This window comes from Gymnogyps californianus, chromosome 5 (assembly GCF_018139145.2).
Source record: "Gymnogyps californianus isolate 813 chromosome 5, ASM1813914v2, whole genome shotgun sequence".
Classification (NCBI taxonomy): Eukaryota; Metazoa; Chordata; class Aves; order Accipitriformes; family Cathartidae; genus Gymnogyps; species Gymnogyps californianus.
Window position 1 is genome coordinate 33778410 of NC_059475.1, and position 14348 is coordinate 33792757.

Here is a 14348-nt window from a genome sequence, read left to right on the forward strand (position 1 = left end):
GGAAACAGTGAGCAGGTTTTATAAAAGCCAAGAGAGACTACAGAAAAATGAGGAAGTTCATGCTCACCAAAACTGCTCACATTTCACTGAAAAGTCAGACAGTATTGAATCACTTAATAGACATACAGGACTGAGACATTTATTCCTAAACATAAGATTAACAATATCAAGCACCAGAAGTTTGAGCTCTGCAGCATCCTTATGTAACCAGAGGATTTGGCAGCAAATTCTGCTGCAGAATCAAGTCTCGTGTGACTTTCCTGTAGCACTTTAAATGCTAAGGGTGTCTGTAGGTAGGTTTCATTTGTATTTGTATGTGGTCTGCAGACAGGATCATGCTTAGATGTCTTGCAACTCTTTCTCATCTGATTCTGATACAGGCTGAAGAAACAAAATCCTCCTATCTGGTTCTTCAAACATAACCATTATTACCCACAGGTGGCTAACATTTTTACGGTTTTCAGAATTTAAACCAAACATAGTCTCCCTTCTTCTTCAGACAGTAAAAAATAAAGGCAGGCACATAAAGACCACAAATATAGCCAGAGAACATCAGACCAGTCCAAATGTCAGTGTTTTCCTTTCAGTCATATGAAGCTGGCAAAACTACCTCAGGATGCGATACAACCTTTGTGAACTACTCCAAGTAGGAAAACTGCTGTGGTAGCACTTTCCCCTCTTCCATGTTAATTACTGTTCTGTCTGGAATTAACTTCTGGAGAAGGGAGGCGCATGTCACATCCCACGTCCGTGACGCACCTTGACAAAACCCGAATTCCCTTGCCCGTCGTTATCCCCAGAGCCAGCACTTCCCACTGACGCGGCAGGAGGGGGACTCTGCCAGGAGGAAAGCAGAGTGCCTCCGGGTGCTTCGCACACTCCTTCAGCTCTGAGAACATGAGGGAGGGGATGGGGTAGAAAAACTGTGCAAACGCTTAGCTACAGAGTCTCCCACAACAGCTGGATGTTTAATCGGAAAGGCCCGAAGTGAAACAGTTACAAATCTGATGTCTAAGGTCAAATTTTTGGCATTCTGTGCATTACTATGCACATAAATACTAACCTATATATGCATGTGCACTAGGCACAGTTGTACGTGCAAATGGATAGACATTCAAATAACCCTATGTACATTCTGTTACTGCATTTTTGTACAGTTACAATATGTGTATAACTAAGTATAGCAATGAAAAAATATAATAAATCACATCCTTTCAGGAGCACATCACAGGGCCCTCTGAAAGGCTGCTGCTGCACAGTTACATCTGAGGCTCAGAATTAGCTTCCTTTTTAGTGAAACGGGAACAGCTCAGAATATTCAAAGGTATTGCTTTATTTTGAATGTTTGCTTACTGAGAAAAATAACCTTTAAAGTATGATTGCATATGTCATAACCAGATAGAGTACATAGAATTCTTTTTGATAACACCAAACTCTACATTAACATAACTTTAAAGAAAAAGTAAATACGTATTTGGATTTGTGTTTCAACCAAAGAGAAAAAACTGTAAAAGGTCATTGCAAACCATCCTCTGGTTGGAACAGCCAACACAGAGTAGGTTCTTATGTATACACAAGGAACTTATAAAACATAGAAGGAAATACATATCAAAAAAAGAAAATGATGTTGTGGAGGCCAAGAAGTGGAAGTATAAATCAAGCATTACCAAAAATCAAGGTAATGTTGACCCTGGAAAGATTATTAACAATATCAAAAAGGAAATAAAAATTGGAGTTATAATGAAAGGACATTGGGATAGTGATTAAATATATTCTAGATATGAGTGAAGAAATAATCAGTTTTCAACAAGCAGGACGATGCTGAAAAAGAGGAAAAGGCAGATAATGGGAATTATCTATATCATATAGATATAGAAATAACAACTGAGTGGAAAGAAAACTCCAGGAGCTTAGCTCACTCAGTAGGAAATAGAGAATCTCTATTGAAAAAACATTGTAAGAATCAGCATGTGAATTTAGGTCTGATAGCTAGTATTTGTCATACATCTATGAAATTGAAGATGATGCAAGATAACTGAGAAGCAGCAAACATAGTCCTCAAAGGGAAGAGGAAAAAAATGTAAACTGGTGAGTTGAGGCCTGTGATCTGATTTCAGTATCACGCAGGGCTTTAGAAGAAATTTTGAAGGGAAGAATAACTAAAGACTTAGAAAATGGGATAAAACGAAACATGGATGTCATGCCAGACATACCTGACATCCTCCTTTGAATTTTTTAGAAATCTGAAATAAATTGGACCTCATCTATTTGGATCTCTGTAAAGTTTTTAACACTGCTAAATGGGAACTGATAATGAAGAAAACAAGGACAAGCACAGAAGCTGTAAGACAAAAGGGGAAACAGTCAGTTATTGAAAAGAAAACACTTCCCAGACATATTAATACCTCACAAGATTACTGACCCACAAGGTGATGTAGCCAGGACAATGGCAGATCCAATTGTACAGCACACCACCACACACACCTGGCAAAACCAGGGATGCATTGGTGTTTCTGTACAAGCCACTAGCAAGCTTTAATCTGGAATACCATGAACAGTACAGGTCACTCATGAACTCAAACTGCAAGAGATGGGCTGTATGCTGGTGAGGAGAATGGAGTGCTCATCTGAGAGGCCACTAGAAAAAATTAGCTCAATGAATCTAGCAAAAATGAAGGCTGACTGTTGTCTATGGGTGTAAGTGAAGGGGGAGAGGGGAAACGAGAGAACGGAGCAGGAAGAAAGAGAAGAGCTTCTCAAGCTGACAACACTGGCACAAGAACAAACATGCAGCCATGAAGACATTGTGGCTGGAAATTTTAAAGTTTATAACCATCAGTAAAGTGAGATTCTGGAAGAGCCTTCAACTCAAAGAGGCAAGGCTAAAAAAAATTTTCTTTGTTTTTAGGATTTGGATTAAAATATTTATGAAAGGGATACAAAGCAGTGCCTGGGATGCACTCCATGACCTATGAAGTCTCTTCAAGTCCTATGAGCATCCTGAGAAGCATCAAAGCCCTGCCAACTCATCTTTTATGCTGATAGAACTGACAGATTTGGAACAATACATACTAACAATGTCCCTTGATGGTCCATATGCAACTAAGGATCTTTGTGGTCAATAAACCAAGAAAAAGTTGCTTGTTTTCAAATACAGAACTTATAATTTAAAGTCTTCTCATCTCTATCTTCTGGTGAGCATCTGCTCCTCTCCCTAAGATTCCAAGCAGCCATCTGAGGATGTGGAGAACACAAGGGGTCTTCCAGGATAAGTCAGAAGCAGACAGCTCAGGCAGAACAGGCATTTCTAAAACTCACATATATTTAACTATATGTCTTGTTCCAATTCTAAATCAGTCCTGGCCAAAAACTGGAGAGAGTACAGAAAGGTTTATTATCTGAACCTGGATCTGAATCAGAATTCTTTATTAACAAGCTGAAACAGAAACCTCTTTCCACAATCTTACTTTCCCAAACTTAAGATTAAGAACCTAAATTTTCAGTCCAACATAAAAGATTTCCTTGGTTCCTTTTTCGCTTCAGGAAAAGAAAGGAAAATACAACTCCACTAATGTTCTTGATGTATGTAAAGGAATTTATTGCTTTGTTTCCTAACCAGCTAAGCGAAAGACACACCTTTTATGATAAGGACTATTTAATCAAGGAATCAAAGATGAAATCCAGGCCTCACCAGAAATTTTTTCCTATTGACACTTCAGTGCAAAGTTGCACGAAAAGGAATACACATTTTGAGATGAGTAAACAGTAACGGTAAATAATAGTCTAAAGAAGTTAACAGGCATTCAGATTACAAAAATGATTTTTTAAATGGTGAAATGAATAGCAAATAGACATAGAAAAATGATGAAACGGTACTGAGTCTTTCTAATTCATCCTATCCACGATGCTTCTGGAATGCTATCCATGAGCTTCTGGAATGGAATATAAAATCCAGATGCAGTTATTCTTACACTGCTGTCCTGCTAAAGTGCAAATGATAGAGATGGATGAGAGAAGTAAAAATCAAAGCTATTTTAAATTTTGCAAAGTCCTAACTTTACAAAATGGTCAAATCTTAGTTTTCTTTCTTTCCTTTCTAGCATCACATTTCCCTGTCAGGAGATTTGTAATAATAATTTATTATTTGACAACAATGTAGAATAAACATTAAACAACTGAAAAATGATTTCTGCCATGAGGCATGTTATGAACACAAAGGTACTATGGAAGAGGAAATATATCACCTTGATGAAAAGTGAATAGAAACAGGATAGATGCCATTAGATTAGATAAAGGAAGATAAATGGGAGACAGGCAGAGCAGCTGAGAAACAAAAGGCTTAGAGAGAATTGATGATGACAGCAGAAAAATTGTACTTTAAAGTTTGTTTTTTAATTAGGGAAAGCATTTTTATTAATACAGTTTATTGTTTATAAGCTTTATGGAAGAGATGAATCACAGAAATTGATTGCAGAAGCCCAGCAGAAAATACTAATTATTGGGACAACATCCCCTGTCAATAGCAAGGAAAGTGATGAATTGGAAAATGTATTGGATGGACTTTCAGAAGTAGTCTGATAACCAGAAATCAAGCCAGTGTCCTGCCAAAAAAAAAGTAAAGAAGATGAAGGGGACAGAGTCTTATATCAAATTAGTTATCAAAATGCCAGGCTGATAAAATACCAAATAGTGAAATAATAAAATGATTTTGACTGACCTATGAGGTCTCACATGGTAAAAAAAATATGATTTCATAATGGAAAACTAATGATTTTAACAAAAGTAAAGGACTAAGATATTTCAATGAAATATTTGAGAAAATCAGCTGTATTAACATTTAATACATCATTTCAATTTAGACTGGAAAGACATCCAGTTTCTTCCCCATTTTTTCACTAAGACTATTACAAGAAATTGGTTCTTAGCAATGACTGAGGAACACGAGTGAAACCATTTGAAGCCTCTGTTAAAGTATGTCAGCTTCTTATCAGTTAACAGATTCTTCTCTTTTTATTTTGTTCTGTATTAAGTTTTTCCTTAGATTTCCTTTCCTGCTAGATTTACCTTATCTTATCTTTTGTACTGACAAAATGCGTATATGTGCACTAAGGACTGAATGAATAACAGAACCACATTTACAGCCAATACATATTTTGGAATTCAGATCTACTGACCAAATACGTGAGATCTGTGAAAGGAGTTTGGCTCTCACTAGGCTTGCTGCCCTTACCGAAACAATGCTGGCTTACTGGGATTTTTTGCTAATTCACATTGTTGTCCTATTGCAGTAAACAATAGTTGCTAATAGTTGGTGCATTTCAGAGGAACTCTTCAGTTACACCACATTCGCTTGGAAGAGCATAGCTGAGAATTGAGAAGGAAACCTACACCGTCAACACTGTCATTCAACAGGGAAAAGACTACCTCTCAAGGTTTGGTTAGACTCACGTACTAATAAAATCAGTGCTAAGCTAAACAAATCTTTCCCCTAATTGTGCCAAATTGTCTGGGTGGACAATCTTCATGCCAGAATTTCCCTTCTTAATGTAGATTAGAAGGGTTGTTTTTTCAGCTGCAACAGAGCCCAGGAAAAAGCCAGTAAGGAAAACAACAAAGTTGATTTTGCATCAGATATCCCAGCAGACCTCATAACTGTTTTTTCTGCCCTCCCTTCTGGTTCTTCATGGGCCCTATGTGCAGGAATTTGATATATTCTAGAAACGAAAGTGGCAGTCCTTATTCTGCATATCATTTACTTTTGAGCAGGAGCTGTGACGCAGTTCCCAGGGCCAGCTCTCCTTCCCAATCCCACAGGCCACGCTGCCTCCAGCCCACTGGAAAGGTGCCCAAGGAGAGAACGAAGAGTTCCCTAACAGGCACTAATGCCACAGTGGCATCAAGGCTTCACACAGCAGTATACCAGTTGTTCCCTGCTCCCTCTTCACATTGAAGCACCCTTCAGGGCAATGGGATGGCTTTTTACAAGGTAGGAGAAAAAATGGTCGTGCTTTCTGCCAAGCCTCACCAAACACTAGTGCTCGTTAGACATTGGAGATCTCTGAGGCTTCAGTCTTGCAATGGGTTCCGATTTACCTTGGGAGATAACTGCTCCTTGTTGCAGAAACAAAAAGTGACCCTAGTACGTTTTTAGTGTTCTGGTGAAAAAAATGTAGTTTAGGTATCCTGCAATCATTTACTAAGCTCGCAGGATATACCTATAAACAATTTACTGATCTCCCACTGCAAACGATTCTTGGGATAACAACATTTTGCTTGTATATGGTACTTAATCTGTAGATTTTAAAAAGGCTTTACAAGAGTGAGGAAAAAATAACCCCATCATGCATTTGGGTAAATTGAAGTTCAGAAATTAAATACTTTCCTAAAGATTGTATAGCTGATATCAGTACCAAAATCCAAATAAGACGTTATCAAATCACATTGCCTTCACAAACAAATCACTGTAGAGTTTGTTTGACTTTATCAAGGACTTGTGTTTTCTTATGGAAATGATTATCCCCTGCTTTGTATCTTCCTCCAAATCCCGTTGCAAGGAAAAGCTCTCTATGCACAGATTTTCCCCTTTCAAGCAGAAGGAAGCTCAGCCACCCCAGCAGTACTGTCTGCACCTGTATGCTTGTTGTCTGTAGAAAAGGCTACAGGCTGGGCAGGCTGGGCAATGATTGGGAATAAAGAGGAAAAACAGACAGGTTGAGGGAAAAGAGATATACACAGTCATCCTTCAGCCTTCCTAATCATCTAGACCCCACACATATATTCTCCCTGGTAAAAACAAACTTGGTGGATTGACATAGGGAAAGCTTACGAAGTCTTGAGCACTAGAGAGCAAACAATGAGAGGTGGGGCTACAAACATGCCCCAGTCCTGGGAGCAGATGTGGAGTCCCTACCACTTTTGTACATGTGAAAAAAAAAGTAAAAAAAATCATAATTTGGATTAAAATGATTTCTTAGGAAACTATAATTTCATTTGTGTCATGCACCCTGAAGTCCAGTTGTTTGAAAAGGCTTTCATCAAGGCCAGGTTAATGGGCCACAACTCAATAAAACTCTTTATAGAGCAATTTAAATGGATTGTATCTCTCCTTCCCCCACAAGAAAATCCTGTCCAGAGGAAACTGTTTAGGAATGAGTTTCCTTTCTACTACTTTATAGAAAAGCAACAATGGCAGCTAGAGACACTTTATGAGAGGCATTCCATAAATCCAAACCAATTAGTGCAGAAAAGTAAGCAAGCAGCGTTTGTGTGTAGATCCTCAAAATGTCCATTAGTACACATCTGGAAACAACAGCAAAATTAACAGACTCAAGAGGCAGCTGACCATCCTGCCATTGTCTCACCCCCCAAAATGTAGCAGCACATCTGTTTATTTTCTTTTAGTGCAATGCATACAAATTCCATATGTTAAAAAACATTGGTAAGACTGCAAAGCCAAGAAATCCCTGTCTCTCATCTTAAGAAAAAGTGAGGGAGGGAGAAATGCAGATGCATTTAAGACAGTTTTGCAGGGGAAACAGCAACAGTGGACACTGATTTGAGTAAGGAAATTAATGAAGGGAAAGCTTCAAAAGCCCGCGGGAAAACATGAGATGGATTCAGCATGGGATAAAGAATTAAAAGAAATCTCAATCCTGAAATATCAGCATGGCACTTATATTAAGAAATGTAAACTAATGTCAAAGAGATCAAACCTTCTCAGCCAAATTCTGACAGATTACCTTTGATTTTAACAGTCAGTGCTAGCGGGAAGCAGAGATTTTGAAATATTTTTAAAAAATCTCTAGAAATCACGAACCTATGTGATATTAGCCAAATTTCAGATAAACCACTTCTTGCCCGTTTGTTTTATCCTAGCATTAACTTTTAGAGTAAGGTCCTATGTTCTTTTGGGTAAACCTAGGCAGATCACCCACCTTTCCTCACTGTGCTCCACCCTGACCTCAGAAATGGTTAATTAATATTCATTGATTTTACATGGCTGTATTTCTTATGTGAAATTATTTAGGCTGCTTACATGTCTAAGCTCTGACTTACATTTACGCTAAGCATATGCTCCTAATTTAACTACCAATAATTTTATTATTTATGCTACAGATTCATCCTAAAGAAGTACCAGGAATTCCTTACATGACCTTAAAGATGGGAGATGGTGGTCTTGCCCACGGTGACACAGCAATGTGTGGTAACTTGAGAATAAAAGTAAGGAAATAGGGCTGCTCATTACTTATCCAGTGTCAAGACTAGAAGTGCAAGTGAGATAAAAGCATTTTATACTACTTTTGACTTGCCTTTTCTGAATCAGCCATTTCATCCCAGGCAGGCCTTGTTTGGTGGTCTTCTGGCTGTACCCTTTATTATCATAAGAGGCTACAACAGTAATCAGTGACTGCACTAGCTTTGTGCAACCACAAATTCTTCCTCCAGCAGAGGCCAATTGAGTTGCTTAGGTAGCAGAAAGGCGGACAGATGTTTGAAAAGCTGACCTAAAGCGACAGCATGCAAGGAAGCTGAGAGAAGCTGAGATTCTGCTTTGCAACACCAGACACAACAGGACATTCAGGAAGCAGTACCAGTGTCCAAGCTCCAAACTCTCAATGTCTTAATGATGGCAGTAGATACTTTCAATGGCTATGGACAAAACAGGACTTTTTACAACAGAAAAAAAAAGCTCTCGGAGCAGTTTGTTAGTGCAGTTCTTCCTATAGTAATGAATAACAGTCACAGGCAATGACTCCAATAAAAATAAACCATCATTGCACGCACATGTGGCTAGGCTTACTCCCAGAGGAGACATTCAATACTTGCAAAGGAAAGAAATGGAAGGAAAACAAACAGAAGTAGGAGATAGAAATGAAAACCAAGAATCTTTTAAGAATAGAGGAGAAACAGAGGAGTGGACAAGTCCAGGAAAGAGGACACTCTCCATATCTCAAGACCTGCTATACCTGGCTGGCTTCAGATCGTGCTTCTAAAGAGCAATACATATATAAAGGACTTTTTCATAGTGCATAATGCCAGGAGCTGGGAATCAGGATTCATGAGTTTTCTTCCTAACTTTGCCACTGTTTTATTGAGCAATTATATGAAAATCAGGTAGCATTCCTTTGCTTCAGTCCAAAATCAGGCACAGAGATAGACATCTGTAGCAACTTCACTGTATTAATTTTTCTGCAAGGTAAGCACAGCTCCAGAGATACCCTGCGTTCCCCTACCCAGAGGGTACAGCAGAAAGATCAATAAGCAACAGCTCTGCTATTTATTTTCTCAAATATTCAGTGGGGTCAATTCCTTCCCCTCTCATAAAACCAGAACAAAGACACGTGTTTTGGCTGTGCCTATCCAGGCAGTCGCTAGCAGCGGATGACCAGTCTGCAAATTGTTTCAGTCCTTGTGGTGTGCCAAACATTGGATTTCAAGTGAGAGAGCTCAGCATGTAATATGTACTGCCATTCGGACATGGTTTTAGCTTCAGGCACTATAATGAGGAGCTCTGAATATCCTTGGACTGAGTAAACATAACTTCAGTGGAAGGAAACCATCAAAACCTCAAATGAGTATCAAAGACAATCACAGACAACAAAAGCAAAACTTTCCAAGGTGAACTGCTCTGATGGGCTCCAGAGCAATGACTGTCCTGAATGCAATAGGCCAAATCTAACAAAATGCTGCTTTTGCTTAGCTGTCCTGTCCCAGACTGCGAGCAGACCCCTGAACCCTCTAACCCAGATGTATGTAACTTAAGAATAACTTCAGTGGCAGGGAACTGCACTGCCCAGGCAAACATTGGGCGACTTCAAGTTTTAATTGGAAAAGAAAATGCAATCCCAGATGTTTATCCAAATGGTGTCTGAACTGCGGCAACCTGGCCAGGGAACTGCACAAAAACAGGCTGCCGCCAGTATACTTCCACTTAAGCCAGACTTCTGGTGCAAGTTACCCCCAGAAATACGGTGTATGCAGGGCCAGTCGGCTCCCTTCTGCTCATGTAACACCAGACCCTGTGAAATTCCTCTTCCCAGAAGCGCTTTCTGTCTCCCTGCCACGTGCCTTCCTCCCTACTTTGTAAAATGAATTTTGTCGTCTTTTCTGTTTCCGAGTGTCTCCTAATTTTCCCAGTGGAGAGTCCTCTAGAGGCCAGGAAACTTCACAAAAGCTTGGCCATGATGATTTCCTATGCTATAATACTTTTAAGGCCCAAAGCCCTGATAATTGTCCAATGTGAAGGGTAATTCAGGAGAAAATGCTTCTAGCTTTTACTAAGCAGGAAAGCGGCCAGCCAGCCAGCATGTCCTGGTTACCACAATAAAACAGTACCGAGAAAAGGGATCTGAGGATGGTGCTGTGGCTGGATGAAGTAGTCGGGTAGCATAAACACAGCCTCCTAGGGGAATTCTCCTGTGTGACAGCTTGCGGTCACACATTGAACTTAAAGCACACTGGCAGTGAGAAGAACAGAAAATAAAGTTTATGTAGCTTTTCAGAGCCTTCCATACTGTTCCGTTTGACTTGGGTTCTGGAAATAAGAAAAGGGCTGAAGGACACAATTCTTATTTACAACACATACTGGAACACTGCCTTATCCCCGGGATCATGCGTCCCGAATTGGGAAGGATGCCTAAGGGAGTACCAGTACAATAGCACCAGAGCAGTTCTCAGAATACACGGCTGCTTCCACCCAACCTGCCAGACTTGCCTGGAAGAGACAGGACCAGTGAGGAGGACGGCACAGAAGCCCAGCAGCTGCGCACCTTCTCCTCCACAGAACCACGTGCTCAGACAGAGATGCCGCTGGCTCCTCTGCCCACGTGGCGGCAGAGGTAGGGATCCAAACAGCATCCAGCCCTCATCACTGCATGGAGTAGATCAGCTCGCTGTAATTCACCAGCACAACATAAGGAATATACATTCTTAAGTATGTAATTAGCATATGCATTGCCATCATGATTTATTACTTTTATTATTCTTCACATCTCTATGAACCTTTTTTATGACAGTTTTAGCAACATATTTATCTTCTACAGATAAAAAAGTATCCGCTCCAAATTCAACCCTGATGCCTGTTTCTAATGTCTCTCAAATCTTTATTTAGCCAATACTCATTCCTTCCTTCACTTTTTTTTGGCTTTCTAAATGATGAAAAAGCTCAACGTTATTGTTTATAAATTGAAAGAAAATTAATCCATTGTAAAAGAGCATCACAAGTGTGCTCTCCCCATCCTGCATTCATTGTTTTTGGACTTCAGTAAAAACAAGTGTCCTTCATACTTCCTTGATGTAAAGGCATAATCCTAAATTCCCAGACTTGGGCCAAAAAGACTGGGATTCATCCAAGTCCTAGACCACAGCATAAATATTTTTCACCCACACTAGTGGCTGCAAAATGCTTTTGACATGAAACAAACAAAAACCCTTTCCAACTTTTTCTGTGTGTTCACTTTGTTCTGTTCCTAAAAGTAAAGTCCCTGGAGACAAGCTAACACAACACTGCTAAATTCACATGCGAGAGACAGTAATATTATCTTATGTAAAGCCTCAGCATAGTATATTTTAGAGTCCACTGGGCATCACAAAACAAGGACAAGAAAAAAAATGCTAACAGATCTGCGAGCTAATACATTCAGACGCAATGCATGTGCTTTTGGAGTACTGTCATGCTTTACGGGTGTTGAGAAAAGGTGAGAGATTTAATTTAAAATATAATTTCAGTCTTTCTACAAGACTTTGATTTTCTCTAGCAAGAACATTATTGGGAGAAATTTTACCAAGGAAGTGGAAACCAATTTGTTCAAAGAAAACCTAATGGCCTTATAAACATCATCTGTATTGCTGAATGTACAACTGTTGAATAACAGAGTCCTAGAAAAACTTTTCCCTAACAAACATGAAACATTTCAGGAGACTTCATTTACATTTCTAGAGGGTAGTGCATCCCCACCAATCCCCACCAGCTAAAGGCAAACATGCTTAGTCCAGTGCACTAAAGGCTGGACAGCCCTTTAGGACCTGAAACATTGCTTTATAACCCATCAGATCTGAATTTTTTGATGACAATATGCCCCAAATAACAACTAGCAGGTTAATAAACCCTTTTATGTCGGAGAAGAAACAAAAGCAAAGATCAGACATAATGGTCACTCTTTTCACAAGATTACTGGGAATAGCATTTAGGGCTCTTAGATATTCTCTTGCATGGGGATTACACTTAAGAAGTGCATTAGGGATCTTAACTACGTATGAACTTTTGAAAAGTTATTTTGTTATGTTCAAAGGACAAAAATGTAGCCATAGCAAAGAAAATGCATAACTGTAGGGAAAAAAATTGATGAAAAAAAAATCTCAACCTCTTCTTTCCTGCAATGGCACCCAAATGGCAGCCTTTATTACATTTCTTACAGCAAGTTGTTTGGCTTTTTTTCTATATTTAATACCAATTAATTTAGATGAGTAAGAAACTCCTTGAATTTTTTCATGCTAATTTACACTTTTATTTTCTCTTTTCAGCCTGCTCGGTTATTTCAAATGAAGACTGAGATGGCCGTTACAAGATCACAAGTGAGAAGTAAGACAAAATTTATGAAAAAAGGAGAAAAAAGCAGTTTCCTCTTGTTTTTGATATGAGATGTATCACATCCAGCTGGAAACATCAACACAAGTTGAGAGGGGATTAGGTGACTTTCTATCTGTAGCTTGAGATGACTACGGGTACAGAGTTTTATATTATTATTAGCTAGATAAATAAATAGTGACAGTAAGAGAAAGAACTTCGCTGACATACAGTGAAGAACAAACACACAATTTGGACCAGAAACATCAATTTGCTGAGTAAAACGGCAGTGCTGGCTCAGGCCTGATAAGGCTTTATTGACTCAGACTCCAAGCCAAACCTCCTGGACCACTGGCAGCTCCCTACAAGGCCAACTCAGGTGTCTTTGCAACCTGAACTCCGTAGCTTCCAGTTCAGTGCTGTGGAGCAGGTAAACACCCTGAACTGCAGAGACGTCTGCCCAGCCAAATTAAGTCAAATGGCAGAAAAAAGCCAAGGATGGTTGTTCACTCAGGACTAGTGCAAGAACTTCTGCCAGAGACTCAGGGCTCACTTGTAGGAAATGACTGATAAGGGAGACCATGAACCATCACTGTGACGCAAATGTGAAAGGGCCTTGCAAACCCAAGATAAATCAAATGAGCTCTTTCCAGTGGAGAACAACCTCAGTAGTGCCTCACGTGCTACGCTGCAACCCAGGTCTGTCACTTTTTTTGATGAGACAGGGGCATTTATTGACAAGTGACCTGGTTAGTTATTTTCAATTTAGTGTTGCTCCAATATGAATACTCAAGGAAGAAGCCATTCATTAACCAAGCTGCACTTTACAGTACTTCCTACCAGTATCTGAAAAGTTGAAGTTATCCATCAATCACAAGTCTGTCAGAAACACTGAACTTCAACATGGATTGAGGAAATTACTGTTTTCTGTTAATATGTATCCAGAGGACATACCTCTCCCTAATCAAAGTACAGCATAAGTACTACATGTGAGAGCTGGAAGCAGGATGGCTCAGGTAGCTATTTATATTGCCTTTTACCTTTTAGTCACAAGTATCTTAAAATGTTTCCACAATGTGGGTATAACACACTACAATCTCCTGGACACATCCTTTCCATTCCTGATTGAACAGGTGTCCTAAAATCCCATCATATTTTTCCAACAGTTACAATCAGTCCTGGGGAAGGTAATATTGTGAAAAATTATATATTTTATTATCATCTTGATGCATTATGATGGGTAGACGTGATAAAGTTGGCCAGGCAGCTCCCAACAGGTCACCAACATTGGAGACCATCAAAACCCCCTCTGTTTTAAGGTGCAATCCATCTCAGGCAGTGGTATGTCAAAATTGTTTTTATTCTTTAAAGTGGGTCAGCAGTCTGTATTCAGTTTCTAAGCAGTTAAGAGGGTTTCTTCTTTTTCAGCCTGTTTTTAGATCGCAGCTAAGGTCACTGATACCATAGACAGGAATTACAGAGATCAAAGATCAAAAAGTGTACATAGAGCAAACCCCTCTAGATTAATTGATCCTACCCAGGGTAGATATACTGATAAGGTTGAACCGAAGAAAACACACTGTTTTCTGTACAGCGGATTTTGAACGCCACTCACTGGCTGTCATTTTCCTGTGTTGTCATTCTAGAACAGTTCAATGACTTTAGATTCATAAAACAGGCAAAAATTCAAGTTCAAAGTATAATATCCTAGATACACAAACTCCTGAGATGATGTTTAGAGCATCATAAAAGCTGTAATGCCTCAACATGGGGATCATGTCTG

General features: G+C 39.4%; 1 protein-coding gene across 1 annotated transcript in view; it reads right to left on the reverse strand.

Moving 5' to 3' along the window:
- The window catches only part of RAD51B (RAD51 paralog B), a 412953-nt gene that overhangs the window by 134622 nt on the left and 263983 nt on the right, over positions 1-14348 (reverse strand). The window lies entirely within an intron of this gene.